This window comes from Nicotiana tomentosiformis, chromosome 7, assembly GCF_000390325.3.
Source record: "Nicotiana tomentosiformis chromosome 7, ASM39032v3, whole genome shotgun sequence".
Lineage (NCBI taxonomy): Eukaryota > Viridiplantae > Streptophyta > Magnoliopsida > Solanales > Solanaceae > Nicotiana > Nicotiana tomentosiformis.
This window is the reverse complement of record NC_090818.1, coordinates 38,928,545-38,937,211: the sequence shown is the minus strand read 5'-3', so window position 1 is coordinate 38,937,211 and position 8,667 is coordinate 38,928,545. Positions and strand designations below refer to the sequence as shown.

Sequence of the window (8,667 nt, the reverse complement as noted above, 5' to 3'; positions counted from 1 at the left end):
ACTCGAGGCCTCAAATCACATCAAACAACCTCAAAGATACGAACTACACACGGACCTAATAAATTTTGAAATTTTTGAATTCTACAACGACACCGAAACCTATCAAATCACGTCTGATTGACCTCAAATTTTGCACACAAGTCACATTTCGCATTACGGACCTATTTAAATTTCCAGAATTGGATTCCAACCCCGATATCAAAAAGTTAACCCCCCGGTCAGCTTCCCAAAAATTTAACTTTCGGCATTTCAAGCCAAATTCTACTACGTACTTCCAAATAATTTTTCGGACACGCTCCTAAGTCCAAAATCACCATACAGAGCTATTGAAATCATCAAAACTCCATTCCGGGGTCGTTTACACATAAGTCGATATCCGGTCACTATTTTAACTCAAGGTTTAAACCTTGGAACTAAGTGTTCCAATTCATTCCAAAAACCTCACCAGACCCGAACCAATTGCCCCGGCAATTCACACAACAACTATAAAGTACAATTTGAGCAGTAAATAGGGAAACGGGGTTGTAATACTCAAAACGATCGGTTGGGTCGTTACACTAGGCATTCGTATCCAAATTAGAACTAAAATTATAAAATGCATCAATACATTATATATTACTTAGATTAGATGATTCTAGCTAGTTTATGGCCTGCATTTTATGGTCTACTTTCTAGCCTTTGGACTCTATGTGAAAGAGCAGGTAAAACAAAAACAAAAAAAAATTCTTTCCTCTAATCTTTCTCTTGTTGTCCACATTCAAAAACAAAAAAAAAAATAAAACAAAACAAAACGAAAAACTAAGCAATTTCAAACTATTAACCAAAAGGGACATAAAAGATGTTCACAAAAAGATGTTACCTCCCCCACACTTAAATCTTACATTGTCCCAAATGTAAGACCAAGCTGGGGGTTTGGGTTTTCCTTGAATAATGTAAATGGTGTAACTGGCGTGCACACAGATTTTGGGATGGTAATTTCTTCCAAAGCTATAGCACCGTCTCTGAAGTGTAGCCTCCTTTTCATTCCTAAAGATCAGAAACATAATGATTAGGACTTCAGCAATAAAGGTAAGAGATTTTTATTTTTAGTTACTAGCAAAAGTTTCCTTTTTTTATATATAGATTTATTTTATATATATATATATATATATATATATATATATATATATATATATATATATATGTAAGATTATAATATAAAAGTATATAAAATAGGGAAGATGTAGTGCATATGCTGTAAATGGACGTAAGGTATAGTTAATGCCTTGGTAAAAAAATATATTTGCAGGTTCATCCTCCAAAGGTCTAAAACATATCCATATATGCAACTTATCATTTTAATAAAAATATATTATTAATGGTAACTATAAATTTATCATTTAAACTTATCATATCACATCATATTATACATTTTATTAAATATAATACAATACAGAACTATAACTTTATTTTTAAGAAGTATAGGCTCTTAGGCCTCCACCTTAGAACACACAAATTCACAATGTAAAAAAAAAAATTAGAAGAAGAAGAAATAGTTTTGAGTTTAATGTCGTCATCTCGACTTATTAGTAAATATATTTGTTAAGGAAAAAGGATTGTTGAAACTTGTTTGTCAAAGTTTCCGGTGACATAAGGCTTCAAACGATGACCATTCACTTTAAATTTTTCTCCCCCATCCATATGTTGTATTTCAACGGCACCATAGGGGGTTATATTTGTTATGATGTACGGTCCTGACCAACGTGATTTGAATTTTCCTAGGAATAATTTCAATCGGCTATTGTACAAAAGAACTTGGTCTCCAACTTCAAAATCCTTATGGCGAATGAGGTTATCATGCCATCTTTTCGTCTTTTCTTTGTATAATTTAGCATTTTTATATGCTTCAAGTCTAAATTCCTCTAATTCATTTAGCTGAAGTAGATGATTTTTACCTGCATCTGACAAATTTAGATTCAACAATTTCATAGCCCAATATGCTTTATGTTCTAATTCCACAGGTAAATGACAAGCTTTTCCAAAAACTAATCTATAAAGGGATGTGCCTATTGGAGTTTTGAAAGCAGTTTGGTATGTCCATAAAGTATCATCTAACTTTAAAGACCAATCTTTTCGAGAAGATCCAACATATTTTTCTAAAATTCTTTTCAATTCTCTGTTGGAAACTTCTACTTGCCCGCTCGTTTGAGCATGATATGAAGTTCTTATTTTATGAGTTACTCCATATTTTGATAACAAATTTGCAAATTGTCTGTTTATAAAATGAGTTCCCCGATCACTTATGATAACGCGTGGAGTTCCAAATCGAGAAAAAATATTTTTCTTGAGAAAAGCACAAATAACATGAGCATTATTTTTTCTAGTAGCTATTGCTTCTACCCATTTTGAAACATAATCAACTGCTACTAAAATATATTCACAACCATTTGATGGAGGAAAAGAACCCATGAAATCAATGCCCCAAACATCAAATATTTCATACACAAGAATAGAGTTAAGAGGTATCTCATCCCTTTTTGGAATGTTACCACTTCTTTGGCATTTGTCACAAGTGGTAACATAATTTCTTGCATCTTTGAACAGAGTTGGCCAGAAAAAACCCGCTTCAAGCACTTTTGTGGCTATTTTTCTTCCTCCATAGTGTCCTTCTATAAATCCATCATGACAATGGCTTAGGATGTTATTTATTTCTATTTATGGTACACATCTCCGGATCATGCCATCTGCACAAAATTTAAATATGTAAGGATCGTCCCAAAAATAACATCTAATTTCTTTTTTGAGTTTTTTTCTTTGTTCATAAGATAAATCTTTTGGGATCCATCCTCCAACTAAGTAGTTGGCAATGTCAGCAAACCAAGGTGGCGGATTTGTAACTGTGGTAATTGTATAAATATGCTCATTAGAAAATTCCTCCTTGATATATGTTGCCTCAGTTGGAGGATTTTCTAATCGTGACAAATGGTCAGCTACTTGATTTTCTGAACCCTTCTTATCTTTTATTTCAAGATCAAACTCTTGCAAAATAAGTATCCATCTTAGCAATCTAGTTCTGGCGTCTTTCTTTGCTAAGAGGTACTTTAAAGCAGCATGGTCAGTAAATACTCTAACCTTCGTTCCTATCAAATAGGAATGAAATTCGTCAAATACAAATACAACTGCCAATAGCTCCTTCTCAGTTGTGGCATAATTCTTTTGAGCTTCATTGAGGGTTCTACTGGCGTAGTAAATAGGTCTAAATTTCTTGTCTCTCTTTTGTCCCAATATAGCTCCAACTGTTGTATCACTTGCATCACACATTATTTCAAATGACTGGCTCCAATCAGGAGAAATAACAATTGGAGCATTAGTCAATTGTTCCTTGAGAATCTCAAATGCTTTCATGCAATCATCTGAAAATTCAATCTTCACATCTTTCATCAGTAGGTTAGTCAGAGGTTTTGAAATATTTGAAAAATCTTTTATGAACCTTCTATAAAAACATGCATGCCCTAAGAAACTTCTAATACCTTCAACATTGGTAGGAGGGGATAATCCTGCTATAAGATCAATCTTAGTTTTATCAACTTCTATTCCTTTAGCAGTGATTTTATGTCCTAAAATAATTCCCTTTGTTACTATAAAGTGGCATTTTTCCCAGTTAAGAACTAAATTTATTTCTTTACATCTTTTAAGCACCAAAGTTAAATGATAGAGGCAATCTTCAAATGTCTTTCCAAAAAATATAAAATCATCCATGAAAATTTCAAGAAACTTTTCAGTCATGTCTAAGAAAATTACCGACATGCAACGCTGAAATATAGCAGGAGCGTTACATAGTCCAAATGACATTCTACGGTAAGCATGCGTACCTTGGGGGCATGTGAATGTGGTTTTCTCCTGATCTTCTGGAGCAATTGGTATCTAATTATACCCAGAATATCTATCAAGAAAACAGTAAAAACCATGACCTACAACTCTTTCAAGCATTTGGTCAATAAAAGGCAAAGGAAAATGGCCTTTTCTTGTGGCCTCATTAAGTCGTCTGTAATCAATACAAACTCTCCATCTTGTGACTGTTCTAGTAGGTATGAGTTCATTATTTTAATTTTTTATTACTGTCATACCTCCTTTCTTTGGTACTACTTGTACAGGACTTACCCAAGGACTGTCAGATATTGGATAAATTATACCTGCTGCTAGAAGTTTCACCACTTCTTTCTTGACGACTTCCTGCATTGCTGGGTTCAGTCTCCTTTGGGGTTGGACTATAGGATTATACTCATTCTCCATAATAATCATGTGCATACAAATAGCTGGACTGATTCCTTTTATGCTAGGTATAGTCCACCCTAAGGCTCTTTTGTGTTTTCTCAGGACTTCAATCAGTTTGCCTTCCTGTTCTATAGTCAAAGAAGATGAAATGATTACTGGAAATAATTCAGGCTCAAGAAACACATATTTTAAATAAGAAGGAAGATCTTTGAGTTCAATTTTTAATTGAACTCCTTCTTGTGAGACTTTCTCATTTTCTGACTCTTTTTTCAGTATTTTAGCTTGTTCTCTAATTATGGGGTAATCATCACTTATGGTACCTGACCTAGCCAAACATCTTTCCAGTGAATCAGTAATTAACTAATTATCTTTGTATTCGTCTACAAGGTCATATAGTACATCAATTTGAAAACAAGATGATGATGACTCATCCCCAAGGAATTTCATCATTTTCTGCATGTCAAAAATCACTCTTTCCTCATCAACTCGCAATATTTATTGTCCTTGATGAACATCAATAATTAGTCTCCCTGTTGCAAGAAATGGTCTACCTAAAATTAATGGTACCTCAGTATTTTCTTCCATTTCAAGCACTATAAAATCTATTGGGAATACAAATTTGTCAACTCTAACAAGGATATTTTCAATAATTCCTTTTGGTCTGTTAGTACTTTGATCAGCTAATTGAAGAGACACACCAGTATCTTTCATTTTACCAAGTTCTAGTTTTCTGAAAATTGAAAAAGGCATTAGATTTATTGAAGCACCTGAATCACATAACACTTTTTCAAAATGAGCACCTCCCATGGTACAAGGAATTGTAAAACTTCCCGGATCACCCAATTTCTGTGGGAGCTTATTTTTAAGTATAGCACTACATTTTTCTGTAAGCTTAACCACTGAAACATCTTCCAATTTTCTTTTACTTGATAAAATTTCTTTGAGAAATTTAGCATATGAAGGCATTTGCATCAAAGCATCTGTGAAAGGTATGTTAATGTAAAGTTGCTTCAAAATATCTAGAAAATTTGAAAACTGTTTGTCAAGCTTTTCTCTTTTCATCTTTTGGGGGAAAGGGAGAGGTAAAGAGTGAGGATTTGTTATCAATTCATTTTCTAGTACATTTTTCCCTTTATTCTTTTATTTTTTTGGAAACTTAGATTCCATTTTATTCTCACCTTCATTTACCTTTTCCACTTCTTGTGGCTTTTCTTCTCTATCTGCGTATAGATCATCAAGAGATTTACCTGATCGTAGAGAGATGGATTTAAGGTATTCTTTTGGGTTTTTCTCTATGTTGCTTGGTAGAGCACCTTGAGTTTGTCCAGACACGAGGGTTGCTAATTGGCTTACCTGAATTTCCAAATTCTTGATAACTGAATGTTGACTTTCAACCTTCTCGTCAATAGCCTTAATGAATTTGTACATCAGATTTTCAAGGCTTTGTTGATGAGCTCTTTGAGGCTGCTGCTGATATTGTTGAAAATTTTGTTTCCCTCAATTTTGATTTTGAAAACCAGAAAGTTCCTGTACCTGCTGCTTTTAATTAAAAAATCTTTGAGGATTTTCAGTACCATTAGGATCACTCCATTGAAATCCTGAATGTTTTTGTGCCATGGGACTACCGAATGAGTGATTATTTCTATAACCAATCACATTTACTTGTTCCTCATTTTGCGTTGAAGCTTGACATTCATGATTCGGATGATTACCTTTACAAAAATCACAATTCTCAAGTTGAGATGATGATAGAGCACCTGCCTGAAAAGCTTTGACTTTTTGTGTTAAGGTCGCAATTTGTTGTGCTAATGAATTCAAAGCTTCAATTTGATTTACTCCTGCCGTTTTCTTGATAATCATTCTGTTTGAGGGCCATTGAACAACATTTTTTGAAATTTTATTAAGTATTTGCATTTCTTCTGCAGTGGTTTTTTTCATTATTGATCCTCCTGATGCTGCATCAATTACATTTCTAGCAGAGGACTTAAGACAGTGATAAAAAATGTATAAAATGTCAGGGTCTTGGATACCATGATGTGAGCATTTTCTTAACATTGCTGCTAATCTTTCCCATGTCTGATATACAGATTCAGTATTTGTCTGCAGAAAATTATTGATTTCTTATTTTATTTTAATAGTCTTTACAGGTGAAAAATATTTATTAAGAAATTTTTGGGTCATTTGGTCCCATGTTATAATAGAACCTCTTGGTAGGTTTCGCAACCATGTTTTGGCTTCCCTTTTTAAAGAAAAAGGAAAAAGTCGTAACCTAATAGCGTCTGTTGTAACACTATTGTACCTGCAAGTTTTAACTAATTCAAGAAAATCAATTAAATGGGCATGGGGATCTTCACTTCCATCACTAGTAAACTGACATAACTGTTGGACAGTCTGAATCAAGCCTGTGCGGATTTCAAAGTTATTTGCTGCTATTGGTGGTCTCTTTACACTTGATTCTCCATCAAAATGATCTGGTCTTGCATAATCACGGAGTATTCTATCACGTCGTGGTACCACCTCATCAAACTATTCTTCTACTTGATGTGGTGGAAGTTGATTATTGGGTTCTTCGTTCTCTATTTCCTCTAATGTAAAAATTTGAGATCGTGAGATTTGTTCTTTTCGCAACAATCGCAAGGATTTTTTAATTTCTGGATCGTATTCGACTAGTTCTCTAGAAGAGGAATGAGTCATACACTTTCTGAAATTTCTGCAAAAAAGTTAAAATAATTAGACAATAAAAAAATCTCAAATTAGTAGTAAAACAATTAATCTGTAGTAGACTTTAGCCAATCCCCGGCAACAGCGCCAAAAATTTGACGAGTTTCTAGCGTGTATATAATTTAAACTCATACTCTGTCAAATAATAGTATAGAAAGATGTCAAATCCACGAAGATTAGTATATCTATTCTATAAATGTTTCTTGTTTTAATTACTATTTGACAAAATCATAAAGAGTTGACTTGTGAAATAACTAACTAAGAATGTATGAATAAAGCAATAGAAAATATTTTATTTTTCACAAATATAATAAAAAGGTGTCGGGATCCCGACTTCACTTAATAATTTTATTATATAGTAGATATATTTATTCTTCAATTTTTATTTCTCAGAAATATTATAAATGCCTCTCACGATTACATTTATATATTATTACTATAGTTGAACAATTAAATGCACTCCTCTCGGTTATACAAATTAATCGTTAAAATGGTAATATTAAAGAATCAGAAATATATGTAATGACCCGGCCGGTCGTTTCGAGAGTTATAACCCTGTTTTTCCCATTCCTACTTTTTTTGTGTTGTTCATCTATATAATGTTATATCGGGTTAGTTGGTTCGGGACCGAAGTGGTTTCAGAGTGAATTGAGACACTTAGTCTCTTAAGTAGAAACTTAAGTTGGAAAAGTCAACCGGATGTTGACCTATGTGTAAACGATCTCGGATTTAAATTTTGATGGTTCCGTTAGCTCCGTTAGGTAATTTTGGACTTAGGAGTGTGTCCGAAATGTGATTTGCAGGTCCGTGGTAGAATTAGGCTTGAATTGGCGAAATTAAAAATTTAGCGATTTCGATCGGCAGTGAAAAATTTGATATCGGGGTCAGAATGGAATTCCGGAAGTTGGAGTAGGTTCGTAGTGTCATTTGTGACGTGTGTACAAAATTTGAGGTCATTCGGACATGGTTTGATTGGTTTCGGCATCGGTTGCCGAATTTGGAAATTAGAAGTTCTTAGGCTTGAATCCGAAGGTAATTTGGTGTTTGGATGTTGTTTTGAGTGATTCGAAGGTTCGACTAAGTTTGTATGCTGATATATGACTTGTTGGTATTTTTGGTTGAGGTCCCGAGGGCCTCGGAGTGATTCCGGGTGGTTAACGGATTTGTCGAAGTTGGAATTTGCAACTGGAGCTGTTGCTACTGCTATTTTCGCACCTGCAGATGAAATCCTCGCAGGTGCGAGGCCGCTGGTGCGAGGCCTTGAGCGCAGATGCGGAGATGAGGAGTTTGGGCTGGTTTCGCAAATGCGCACCTGGGACCGCAGATGCGAGTTCGCAGGTGCGGAAGCTGGGTGATTAAGTGAGTTGCGCAGGTGCGGCTCCTTGGACCGCAGTTCCGGTCGCGCGGGTGCGAGAAAATGGCCGCAGGTGCAAAAAAACCTGGGCAGAAATCATAAATAGATCCCTTCGCGAATTTGGTTCATTTCCACCATTTCTATTCAGTTTTTGGAGCTTTTGGGAGAGATTTGAAGAGGGAATCAAGGGGGTTTCGTTGAGGTAAGTTACTTGAGCCCTAATACTTGTATATATGGTGATTTTCCGTTGTTTAATCATGGTAATCAGTGAAAATGAGGGGTTAGGGATTGGAATTTTTGGAATGTAATTTAAGGATTTGAAGGAACAAACGATGTCG

At 34.6% G+C, this 8,667-nt stretch overlaps 1 long non-coding RNA gene across 1 annotated transcript; it reads left to right on the top strand.

Annotated features, from left to right (window-relative positions):
* Positions 1-1,597: 1,597 nt before the first annotated feature.
* Positions 1,598-7,022, top strand: LOC117275989 (uncharacterized). The gene is made up of 2 exons (XR_011409637.1): positions 1,598-4,319; positions 6,645-7,022. It is a non-coding gene; the product is annotated as an uncharacterized lncRNA (long non-coding RNA).
* Positions 7,023-8,667: the final 1,645 nt, after the last annotated feature.